Raw genomic sequence first — 13,666 nt, forward strand, 5'->3', positions numbered from 1 at the left:
GCCAGGACGTTTGCTCGCCCCTTTGAGCTTTTAAAAAAAGCTGAAACATATAGAGGAGCCTGGAGAGAAAGGAAGCTGTAAGTGTCGGTAAAGACGCGAGTGACAGCTGTACATTTCCATTGCCTATTATTTTTGGAACTTTGTACCTGTGCGTGGGGAGAGGAAAGGGCTTTTGGGAAAAGGAAGTTGTTCCTGCAGCAGAAAAGGACATTTTGCTGTGGACCTAACCAGGGTTTGTGGGAGTTAGTTGCGAAAGGAAACCAATGACTGGTGTCTCAAGAGCCATTTCTGAAGATGTATTTTTGCATTTCCCTTAAGTTTAAATAGATTTTTGTCATTTTGAATCGATAGTACAAACAATAGGTGAGCATACCCACCTACAATCCTTTCCTCTTTCCTACATTCCTCCCTACCAAAACCAACCGCTTAAATGTCCTGAAATGGAATGAAAAAAACATTTATATAGCGCGATAGCTACTCTGAAGCATCCTAGCGCTGTGAACAGACGCAGGCAGACGACAGGGACCAGCGGTTACAGGTGTTTGTTAAAAAGCAAGGTCTTTAAAAGTTTGCGGAAGGGTAGAACTTTGGGCTCGGTCCGCATTTGGAGGGGGGAAGCATACAGAGCTTGGCAGAATTGTAGGAAAAGGAGCACCCACCGCATCTGACTCTCTTTATTCTGGGCAGTAGGGCAAGGGAATAGGAAGTTGAGCGGAGATGCCTGTTAGGTTGGAGCTGGCTGATTGAAGAGCCCGTCCTCCAAAAATCCTTATGGGTAATGCACATGGCTTTAAATTGAATTCTTTCCTTGACCGGTAGCCAGTGGAGGCTCCTTAAAGCAGGTGCTGCGGACTGTCGGTGAGGAATCTGAAGGAGCGTGTGGGCTGCACAGTTTTGGATTATCTGAAGCTTGCGTAAAGTGGACTGCGGGCCCCTAGATACAGGGCTTTCCCGCAATCCAGATGGGAGAGGATGAGGCCTTGTACACTGATTTTTTTAGCTTGAAATGGAGAAGGGGAAGTATCTTACGCAGCATCACTCAGCAGTCCGAAGGAGGCGGCCGAGAGTATCTCCGCCTGATAGTTAAAGCTGATGGAGCGGTCCAGCCATATGCCAAGCCTTTTGATCTGGTCAATTTGGTACTTGGGAGGGGCCTAGACATTTCAGCCAAAATAGCTCCGAGCTGAAAGTGGGTGATTTTCCAATAAGCATGATTTCGGTTTTATCACAGTTGAGTTTTAGGCAAGAGAGTTCCATCCATTTGGCCACCTCCTTGAGACAGCCTTCAAGAATGATTGATGATTTTTCTGAGTGGTTTAATGCCAGCACAAGCCGAGTGTCATCAGCGTAGGTAATGATTTTTAGGCCAAATGGAAGGACAATCTCTGCCAGGGGATTCATATAAATATTAAATAGTGTAGGGCTCAGGGAAGAACCCTGAAGCACCCCACAACTAAGGGGCATCCGTTGGGAAACAACATCGCCTTCGAAGACTTGGAAGGACCGTTCGCCTAGAAAGGATTGTATCCAGGTGATGGCATTGTCTGAAACACCCAGATCCCTTAGCCTCATGATCAGCGTGTCGTGGTTTACAGTGTCAAATGCGGCACTGAGGTTGAGAAGAATGACAGCCGCTGAACCTCCCTCGTGCAACATCCTTCTTTCCTCCTCAGTTACAGCGAGGAGGGCAGTTTCAGTCCCATGTTGTGGACGGAAACCAGTCTGTGAAGGATGGAGTAGGTTGTTGGTTTCTAGAAAGTCTACCAGCACTGTGTTAATATGTTTTTCAAGCATCTTACTCATCCAGGGAAGTAGGGAGATTGGGCGATAGGTACCAAGGTTGTTCTGATCAAGATTTGTTTTTTTAAGAGGGCCTTTACCATGGCACATTTCCATGCCAGGGGGACCACTCCAGCGGAAATTGAGGCGTTCTGCAGGTTGAGTACAGTAGGTAACATTTTTGCAGTGATTGGTAACAGGGCACTGGGGCGCTGGGTCTAAGGGAGAACCCGACTTTACCCACCGCATGATGCGGTCTAGGGATACCGGGTCCAGGGGAGGAGTAGTTCCAGTGTGACTTGAGGTCCACGTTCTGGAGATTTAGAGGCTGCTTTAATTTTTTCCTCGTAAAAGGCAGCTTGAGCAAATTTGATTTCAAATGTGTATGTTCTTAAGGCCTCCCTATACATGGATTTGCTAGGGACTGCATGGGTCTGTCTTCATTTTCTCTCTAAGCTTTTGCAGTGTTGTTTGAGCTCCCGCAATTTAGGGGAGTACTAGGGAGACGACTTTGCTCTGCATTTATTATGGGTGTGTCTTATGGGGAGCACAGCATCTAAAGATCTCTGGATCCAGCAGTTACATTTCTCGTTGGCCAAGATGGGATTGGGGTCCCTGTTGGGTCTGGAGGTTTCAAGGGTTTATATCCAGAGTTCTGTAGTCCTCTCGTTCCCAAACCCATCCACGGCCACTTATGTGTTTGTGAGTAAAGTCTTATACTAATGGTCCAGGACCCCTCAAGTAATAATGAGTGCATGGGGTCAGTGAGGGTGAGGAGTATGTTATCTGCAAAGGCAGTTAGGTTAAATATAGTCTTAATACAGGAGGGAACACTCTAGGTTTTCTGTAGAAGGGGTTCCAAGAAGAGTTCTCTAGTTTTTCTGTAGAATTGGTTCTGAGGGGAGTTCTCTAGTTTTTCTGTAGAAGGGTTCCGAAAAAGAGTTTGAAGAAGAGGGATGAGAGGGGGCATCACTTTCAGGTGCCTCTGTTTATTTTTAAAACGTGCTAAGAATGAGCCATTGACCTTAACCTTCGCTCTAGGATTGCACTATACGCTGTAATCCAACCCAGAAACTTTTGACCATCATCCCCAGTCCATCTTTCTGGTGTTGTTGATTTCAGTTCTGTGAAGTATGAAGCCTCCTTGATCTGAATGGACCAGGTCTGTAATCAATTTGCTTAATGGATAGACTAAAACTTTAGCAAAGCTCAAATAACTTCTAGGTTAAGTGCAGATATAGGGTGATGAGATAGGCATACTGTTGCGTCATCGCCAGGTTTGGCAAATGAAGCAATACAAGGCTCAGCCATCCTCATCGCGACTCCTTTGTTCCCATTTAGATCATTAAAAAGTACTGTTAAGATCTGTTAACATAGGGAGGGTCTGGGGAACAAACAGTCTATGAAACAGCACTCTAAATCCATCAGGGCCTAGCACCTTAGACTAAGTTGTCTGATGCTCCCAGGATCTCTGCCTTTGTGATGGCTTCCACAAGCGTAACCGAGAACTCGGAGGACAATCTTGGGAGTGATACTCAGGGGTCGATTCCGATCCTGGAAAAAAACCATCCATACGATTCGTATCCGGAGCCCTCTCCGTACGAATCGTAAACATGCCGTATGACCCGACGAGTACGATCGGGACCGGGGTATGAGGACGCGATTCCTACGGTCCACGTCAGTTAAGGGGGATTCATACGGAAAAGCACACAATCACATGCACACCGTACGGTCCGTACACCCCATAATCGCGGGGTACGGTGCGTACCCCTGCGATCATGGGGTGTACGCACCGTACCGCCTGGGGCCGTTCCGTACCTGTTTCGGGGCAAACTCTGCTTTTACGGCTGTTTTCAGCTCCCGTAGAAAAAGGGTTGTACGGTGCGTACCCGACTCGAATCGTACTTGCTGGGCCGGAAAATCCAGCCGCGAACCGTACAGATGTTGCGTACAGCAGGTTCCGAGGGAGATTCGTACGGGGATTTGATTCGTACGGTCTCTGTACGATTCGCACGGAGTTCAGCTCCTGGTACGAATCGTACTTCGTCGTACATACGGGGGACGTTGCAGGGTACGATTCGTACGGGAAAAACGCTCCAAACGGCTATTAGGAGTGGGTTTTCCTGAATCGGAATCGACCCCAAAATCTAAATAGGCATCATGTGCTGCTTGTGGTCTGAAGGATATAGGGTCTGATAATAAATATCAAAAGCCCAAAGCTTGGCCTCAGTCTTGCAAGATAGGGAATCAGCCTAATCCATGACACTGACACAATACATTGACTAAACGTTTCCACAATGCATAAATATAAATATATTGCATTCATTTCATAGCTAAAAACATGTGCAAAAATAGCAGTTTTGATAAATATTAATAAAAACCAAGTCCTGGTAAAGAACGGTGAATAGTGCAAATAGTATGTAACCATATACCAAATAAAGTGCAAAATTTAATAAATTGTGAAAATAGCAGCGCTACAATTTTTTCTGTTGTGAGCAGCAAATACCCCTTGTTTGTGCAATGGGGCCCCATTGCTCTAGAGACATTTTTTCAGAGATAGCGGTATAAATACAGGGGTATTTGGTATATTTGGAGCTTATGTGCAAAGACAAGGTGACATGAAGTGGAAACAATTCCCATACCTGTTGTCCTAGACATTGAGCGAATTCAGGATTGTGGATTTTATATATATATATGTAACAATTACTTCCAATTTGGCAAGGAGATTTACCATCAGGAGCGCGGGGTGGCAATGGGTTCATGCTTCTCCCCCAGTTATTCATGCTTGCATGTTGGCTGGTGGGAGGAGCGTGTGCTTGGCGTCACCCACGCTCATTGGCTCCCCCATTTGTTGGCCTATTGGCGGTTCATAGACGATATTTATATCGTCTGGAAAGGATCACAAACCTTAGCTGCTGATTTTGTTAAAGAAATCAATGTGAATACCAGAAACCTTAAATTCACTGCTACAATTAATGATACATCAGCTGAATTTTTGGATGTATTGGTCTACATCGAGAATAACAAAATCCAATCCAAGCTGTTCAGGAAGAGCACTGCGGGCAATTCCATCTTACATGCCCGTAGTGCTCACCCCCGTCATACTATCAACAGTATACCCCTGGGTGAATTTATCAGGATTAAGCGCATTTGTAGTGATCCAGTTGTCACCGAACAATGTCTAACAGAATCTAGAGATAGATTCCTTCGGAGGGGCTATAAAAAAGCAGTTTTAGATAAGGCCCTTAATTCAGTGTCTATACGTACACGAGAATCACTGCTGACCCCTAAGACAACAGTTGATATTGATGTTACTAAGCCTACAACAGCTAGATTTATTACTACTTTTTGTGCTCAAAGCTCCAAGCTTAGCCAGATTATCAGATCTGAATGGCCAATTGTTTTAACCGATGTGATCCTTGCTCCTTTTTTGCCAAAATCTCCTGCAATAACCTTCAGGAGGGCTCCCTCAATGAAAGATTCCCTTGACCGTGCACAACCAGAAAACCAATTGAAAACCACTTGGCTCCATAAATCTGGTTTCTTTAGATGCACCTCATGCCGTGCCTGCACGTTTGCAGTCAACGGCACGGAGTATACATCTGCATTCAGCAATCGGCCTATACCAATCAGGGAACACCTGACATGTCGCAGCGACTTTGTTGTATATAAATTGACCTGCACATGTTCATTGTCATATATAGGGAGTACCAAGTTGCAAGCATATCAACGCATCTTACAACACATCCGGGCAATAGTAAATTCGGACATGAATTACCCGGTTGCTCGCCATTTTAAATCTGTTCATGACAAAAAACTGAAAGACCTCACATATACCTTGTTATGTTCAGTGGCTAATCCGGGTAGGGGGGGTGATCGAGAGAGACTTCTCCGTCAAAGAGAGGCTTATTTCATCGCCCTGCTCGATACCAGATCCCCTAACGGATTGAATGCTTTTGATGAATTGCACCATTATTTATAATTTCAGTATGTTTTCCTTGATGTGTATCAAAAAATGTGTACTTTCTGTTATCTTTGAAGAGGGGGAGCCTTTTTCAGTCTTTTTTAGTTATTTCAGATATTCACAAGATGAAATAACAGCTGGGCTTAATATAGCCATGAAATCTGAAGTGTTTTTTGTCAACTTCCATAAATTGAAGTCTTTGCCGCTGTTTGTTTCTCCATGTATATAACATCTAAAAGAATCTCTTTTGGTCTAAATTAGTTGACTTGTATATATTGGCAACCTGTGATGTTCTATTGATGATGGTGAGGGACATGATGTATTTACATATTTTCAAAGAAAAATATTTCACTTATTGCACTTGCACATTGATCTAGATGTTTCATTTATATTATGAATTCTTGTCATTTTTCTTAAAGTAAATATGTTTTATTATCCCTCATCGCTTATGAGCACTATGCTCTAATTTTGTTGCAAACTTTCCATTATTTTTGGGAATTGTTTGTTTATGGACTTATCATCACATATATTGTATTGCCAATTAATGTCGTTATTTTACCCTTACAACCTGTTTCTTTAGGTGTTTGGGCTTTTAATTTTATTTAATCCACCGCCTACTCCTGGCGCGTCATGTGACCAAGCCCCGTCCGCGGGGCGAAACGCGTCATGGAGGGCACTTGCTCTGCACTTTCCACTGCTTATTAAATGCACTGCTTCAACTAACAGCGTTGGTGTCTGGCTCATCTATTGTCTGATTGAGGATTGAGGAGATTTCTCGAGGTCTGCGCTCGCTAGTACTGCGACCATAGCAGTTGGGAGTCTGCTGTTTTCATATATATATATATATATATATATATATATATATATATATATATATATATATATATATATATATATATATATATATATATATATGCAAATCCTGACCACCAGTAAATCAGCGGACTACGCCAGGCAAGGACCTCTGCACCCAATCAGAAACCTCAAGGAAGAGTCAAAGCCAGACTTGCGAACAGTTCCATCCGTTTATTTATCAAGGTGAAAATGCCGGACCAGTGTCCTCCATAATCATATCTTTGTTGCACAACAACCTTTCATCCAATTGCTCACTCAAATGCGAAAAAAACTACAATCCCCATCACCCCCTGGGTTTTTGTAGGCACAAATCTGCCGCATGATAATGCATCATATAAGTATAAATTACGGCCAAAATTCATAAAACGTCATGGTCACAATACATTGGGAAAAATTTCCTGTACCCACCAAGGCGGCTTAGATTTGGAGTTCGAATTCCACATAAACATCCCGTGAGCGAATTCCACACCGAACTACAACTCCCACCTACACCGGGGTTTTGTAGGCTTCGCCTCCATTCAAGTAATGCAGCGCGCAAACGCGGTTTCTCCAGCTGATTCCGTCAGTTATTCCCGCATCGCATTGATGAACGCCGGATTGCCCGTAAAAAGGTAGGAATCATATTTAGACCGTTCGGCACGCACAAGGCATTGCAATATACGGCGTGTGACTCCCTGACACACTTCGCACTTGTGTCTTTCAGGAGGAAATACGAGCGAGATTGATTCAAATCCCATTGGTTGACACGATGCGTGGCTACCACTACAGAGATTGCGATTGAGGTAATTTCCCCACCCTGAACCCACAACTAACGTCTGCTGATAGATATACAGATAGGTCCAACAGTGGATTACATAGGAGCATTTATTGTACCCATACAGGATCCCTGCTTCTTGACCATTTTCATCAAAGAACCGCTATTGGTCCATCAAACCAGGGGCTGTTGTGAGTATTCTCGCACAGTGTGTAGCATGTGGCATGCATGTAAGAAAATATTTGGGTGAACAGTATGGATTAACATTGGTGGCTTGTCTGTTTTTGTCACAGTGTCCCTCGTCGGATAAAGTTTTGAGACTCCTATTCAGGAAGGAGGTAAGAGGTAGTAGCATTAAGTAGGGGTCAGCTATTCCCCCGTCACCAAGAGATAGTTTTAAACAGATCTTTCTGTTTTTTCCACAGTCATGAGGTCCTGATGAGAACTCCTAACCCATTCGGAGTTCGAAACGCGTAGAACGCTAGTTTATACACCATATGATCTCAAATGTTGAAAAAACTTTTTGTTGAAAAATACAAACATAAGAAACTATTGTTTATGGTGCAATGATTGTCTAATGTAAATGGTTAATCATTTTTCTATGAGTATTAATTGTTCTATGAGTATGAAAGTGACTGGGTGAATGTGAAATGTGTGGATTGGTTGAGAATTAATGTATGTTTTGTATTGTACTCGTATTGTTCTTTTAATTATTGATTGTATATAATGTTTATGATTGCAGGGATGTAAAGATTTGTAAAAAGTGTACAAAATAATTGACATATGTATTGAAAGTGAATAAAACTAAATAATGATTTAATTAGACTGAACAATTAGTCTTGGAACCCACTCTGGTTTGATTCCATTGTGCTGAGAAAAATAAGAGGTCATAAGGATAAACAGTATTGCCAGTTGTTTTGTTTATTCCAGAGAAAGCTGCATGCTCATTGGCTGTCAACACTTCTAACCAGGAAGTGTTGGCATCCATCTTGTGCTCGATAGACAAAGGCAAAAGAAAGCAAAAAAACAAATGTTGAAGAACATAAAAAGGGGGTAGGGTAGATACACCCTAGGCCTGCCCAGGTGGCCCCACAAGGACAAAAAAGGACCAATTTTTTTTTTTTTTTAAACCTGGTCTGTTTTTTAAAAAATTACCCCACGCGGGGACCAAATCGCGGGGGCATAGTGATAAAGAAGTGTGGGGGGTCCACAATCCCCCCCACACTTCCCTGGGGACTGCCGCCCCCGGGGCAGAGCAACGCAGCCCCTTGGCACATACTGGAGGCTCCTGGTGGGCTAGTTGGCTGCCAGGGACCCCCAGTATGCAAGGGGAATTAGTTCCTACTCTGCAAACACGCCAGGGGTTGCGCTGCAGAGAGGTGTAAAAAAGAGTGTGGCCTCATTACACCTCTCTGCAATGCAGCCCCTGGCGCATTCTGCAGGTTCCAGGTGGGCTAGTTGGCCCCCAGGGACCCCCAGTATGCAAGGGGAATTAGTTCCCCCTCTGCAAACACGCCCGGGGGCTGCATTGCAGAGAGGTGTAAAAAAGGGTGTGGCCTCATTACACCTCTCTGTAATACAGCCCCCTGGCTTATACTGGAGGCTCCTGGTGGGCTAGTTGCCCCCTAGGGACCCCCAGTATGCAAGGGGAATTAGTTCCTCCTCTGCAAACGCGCCAGGGGTTGCGCTGCAGAGTGTTGTAAATAAGGGGGCGTTCCCTCTGAACACCTGCCTGCAAAAATGTAGTAAATCAGTATAAAAAAAACCAAATTAATACATTTAAAAATTGTCATTTAAAAAAACGTCGAAATTCAATGAAAAAACCATAGGTTTCAGGCCTTATATAGTTAGGAATTAGCATTTAAAAAAACCTTGCAAATTCAATTAAAAAAACATAGGTTTCAGGCCTTATATAGTTAGGAATTAGCATTTAAAAAACCTTGCAAATTCACTGAAAAAACCATAGGTTTCAGGCCTTATATAGTTAGGAATTAGCATTTAAAAAACCTTGCAAATTCACTGAAAAAACCATAGGTTTCAGGCCTTATATAGTTAGGAATTAGATTTAAAAAAAACTTTGAAATTCACTCAAAAAACTTTAGGTTTTAGGGGTGTTATAGTTAGCTGGACATTTCACTCATACAAAACCATTGAAATTGCTCCTATATAGTTAGTTGTACTAACTATATTTCGCGCACCCGCAATCCACTGCTGATGATGTCACATATTACATCATTCATGACATGGTCAGTGACATCACTGATGACATCTCGAATGACATCAATGATGACATCACTGACATCATCCACGTGACAATCATATACACCTTTTCATACACTAGTAAAATCTTTCATCACTCTTTGTAAAATACAGAGTATCATATTTGAATCCATTGACACAGCAATAAAAGTATTTAAAAACCCACTCATTGATTCCTAGATGTATACACACATCTAATCACTTACCTGTAGATTCACTCATACATGCTGTCAATGAACAATAGAACACTATCAAAAATACTTATACACCTATATCAACATTACACACCAGCACACAACCTATTCACATATGAAGTTATCATACTCACTTATGCAAACAATGGATTATACTTACATACTTACTTAGATACACACTTATAAAAACACCACTTCATCTATTCATTTAGATAGTAAGTCATATTTAGTATATTATAAAATCATTATTACAAGTATACCGTTATCCATACAGTCACTCACACAATCATTGAGTCTTATGTATACTTATTTATATATAACAACTGACACATACACTGCCTTTTATTGTTCTAGTTTGTTGGACGTGTACCATTGAGAAATATATTTGCTCATCACCACACCCATAAAGATTTTCACTCACCCAAACAACTGTTAGAACATGTCGTTTTAACTTCATTTATCTACTGAATCAACTATTCACACATCTTTGGGCAGTCACACACCCTCCACCAAACCACACACTCATTCACTCTCCCATACAAATACTCAATTAACTAATCAATAACTAATATAGACTTTCACATAGCTAGTAACCAACTGGAGAACCAGTTTACACAACAACTGACAAAGTGATACACATATTCACACAGTTTAGTCACTATCCACTATATTCAGTGAGACACTATACATTGTTAAAGTACTCCATCCAAATATTTATTTTTATATATCCACTCATACTTCAATGCAAATTGCTATATATATAATGCATATTTAAATAACGAAGCAAACCACATTCACTGGATGATGTCATCAGTGATGTCATCATTGAAAAGTACTTCACTTCAAACACATTATATATTTTTATAACCTCATTAATTGGAACAAATATCAAACTCTTAATGTAAACATAATTACCATTAATACACACACACATATATATATATATATATATATATAAATTAAAAAACAAGCAGTAATCAATTAAATATTTTATTATAACTAAATAAATTGATATTTAATTATTACGTATTAACTTTCAACCCCAAACAACTACAAACCTAGCAGCCTACATCTAAAATAAAAATAAAATAAATAAGTATAGCACAAATTGCATAATTGATAATAAATGAAATAGTGAATTAACAATTCACTGTTCATTCATCATTACTTAATTAACTTCCCATCTTATACCCCTACAAACCCAGCAATACGCCCTGAAGTATAACTAAACTATTATACAATTTACATCATATACAACCAATTTAATAATTAATTAACAATTATGAATGATAGTTAAGTAATTATTACTTAATTGAATTCCCCACCTTATACCCCTACAAACCTAGAAACCCACAGCTAAAATGTAAATAAAACATATAAGTATTATGCAATTTACATAATTAATAAATGAATTAAATAAATATTTCTAAAATAATAATTAACAGATAATAATTATTAATGAATTTACTCCCCACCCTCTATCCCTACAATCCTGGCAACCTGCACCTAAAATACAACTAAAATAAATCAGTATTATGGAATTTTACATAAATAATATTAATCACAAACTTTATTAAAATCATTAATTAATATTGAATTATTTCTTAATTAACTTCCCACCTTATCCACCTACAAACCCAACAACTCGCTACAACACTATCAATTTCTATGAACAATTACATTTGAAAAAATCTTTTAAAATTACAAACTTTATTTAAAAACCTTAATAACAATTATATAAACAATAGCAACATAAATTTCCTATATGAACTAAAACAAATTAAAATAATTTGTAAACATTATTTTTTACAACTATATTATTAAAAACAATATTAAAAACAATGATATTCTTTAAAAAATATATTACCAAACTAAAAGATTTTTTTGCATGATATTCTTGCATCACAATATTTTTGTATCATGCTATTTTATTTCCGATATTTCTGTCCCCCGCTATTTACAACTCGATATTTTATCCAAAAATTGGTATGCCATGAATTTCTGTGCTTGGCTTGGTTTCCCCTTCATGAATGCGAGCTCCCAGTCTCAAAAGTATATAATTTGCTTTATGTCTAGCTATTGGGTGCGAAGCAGACCTTATATGGTGATCGCCTTCCTACAGGTCTTCTGAGTGGGCGTATGTATTATATCAGTTCTCTCATTCTTTAAACTTCTCTACCAGGGTGGCTCTAGATCAGTGGTTCTTAAGCTGTGCTCCATGGACCTTTGGTGGTCTGCGAAGCCTACTCAGGGGTCCGTTACGGCTAATTATAAAATAGTAACTGATTAACTAAAGTGTGTATAAAAGAAAAAGCAAAATGTTCAAATGAACATTTTAAAACGTTCTGTAAATGTAAAGGAATCTCAAACTGAAGGCTAAAATGTAGCAATCTCAGAATGATTCGTGGAAGCAATGAAAGTGCATCAAACAGAATATAGTATGGATAAATAGCGTCCTCAATTGGAAAGCTCCAGCCTTCCTATTAAGATAGATTGAAATATTGATTTTTATTATATTTGTTTGTTAATTACAAAAATTATTTAATCATATATGTATTTGTTTGATGAATTTTTGTTTCTGTATGTTTTATGTATTTTTTGTGTGCTTAAAATCATCAAAAATGCTTAGATCTGGGTCCGCATCTTCAAGTATTGACTAAGTGGGGGTTTCCGGAATCCATTAATGAATCTGTAGGGGTCACCTGGTTCCATTAATGATTAAGTGGGGGTCCGAAGCAGTAAAATATTTAAGAATTACTGCTCTTAATAGTTATGGTATTAGTCTAAGTCTCACTGCCTCCTGTATGAGGGTTCCCCTAACCATCTTCGTTTCTAGCTCTCCAGTATCTTTCACGATTGGATAGTTTCTCTTGACTACTGTACTACAGGATCTTTCAGTAGAGTTTTTCAGGCACCAAGCATCCCCTGTGATCCTTTCCTCCTCCCACTGCTATTTTAGAGTAAAATCTACTGGACTATGGCCTGAGAGCGTTTGGGGGGAGTCAATCAACTTCTTCTAGAGCGTGTTCCAGATTCCCATCAAGCAAAACAAGGCCAGCCGTGCAATAGATGTTGCACGCTGTGGAGTAGTAGGCATATTCTATTGCTAGGAGCTGCTGAGTGTGCTACATGTCAATCATACCCAGGTAATTTAACCACGGTCTTCCCATGACTGATTGTTCAAGGTTCCCACTGGGACATTACTGGGATCTATCCTTAGTCACTCCATACCCACAGTAAAGTATTCTCCAACTTTCGGGGGCCATGTGGCCAAAAAGGTAATGATTCGAAGGGTGCACTGTCTATATTTTTCCTGTTCTGAATTGGGGGCATATATAGCTGCTAGGGAGGTCAAATTACCCTTCCATAATCCATTGACCATCAACCATCTCCCTTGCTTGTCAACCTTGGTATCTTGGTCAATAAAAGAACCTCTAGCACAAATGAGAATTGTTACACCTGCTCTTTTGGAAGGGGTAGGATATTGAAGAGGGAACAACTGGTGTGTCAGAAGGTGACTCTACTGAAGAAAACATATATCAGCTTCTGCCAATCTAAGATCCTCCAGGCTGCCATTCTGTTTGAAGGGATTAATGAATTTGTGGACATTTTACTGAGGGGAAAACACCTCCTCACTCTAGACTCTGGTGTTTGCTCTGCAGTGATTACTGGTTTCTTTTTTTACAGGAGGCGTCCCCCTATCCTCCTCCCCCTTCCCACCTTGCTGATAGGCATTTCGCCACCTACAACTGTAGCACTTTAATTAGTAGTATGTATGTAGGCAAGAATGTTAGAGTCCTTATTGTGTCACTACACCATCATGACCTCTGGTGCAAAGGGACTACTGCTGCAAGCAGGCGG

The 13,666-nt window shown here is 40.5% G+C and overlaps 1 protein-coding gene across 1 annotated transcript in view; it reads right to left on the bottom strand.

The window, feature by feature from the left end:
* The window catches only part of LOC147715142 (leukotriene B4 receptor 1-like), a 94,340-nt gene that overhangs the window by 68,245 nt on the left and 12,429 nt on the right, over window positions 1–13,666 (bottom strand). The window lies entirely within an intron of this gene.

The sequence above is a fragment of the Lissotriton vulgaris genome, chromosome 5, assembly GCF_964263255.1.
Source record: "Lissotriton vulgaris chromosome 5, aLisVul1.2, whole genome shotgun sequence".
Lineage (NCBI taxonomy): Eukaryota > Metazoa > Chordata > Amphibia > Caudata > Salamandridae > Lissotriton > Lissotriton vulgaris.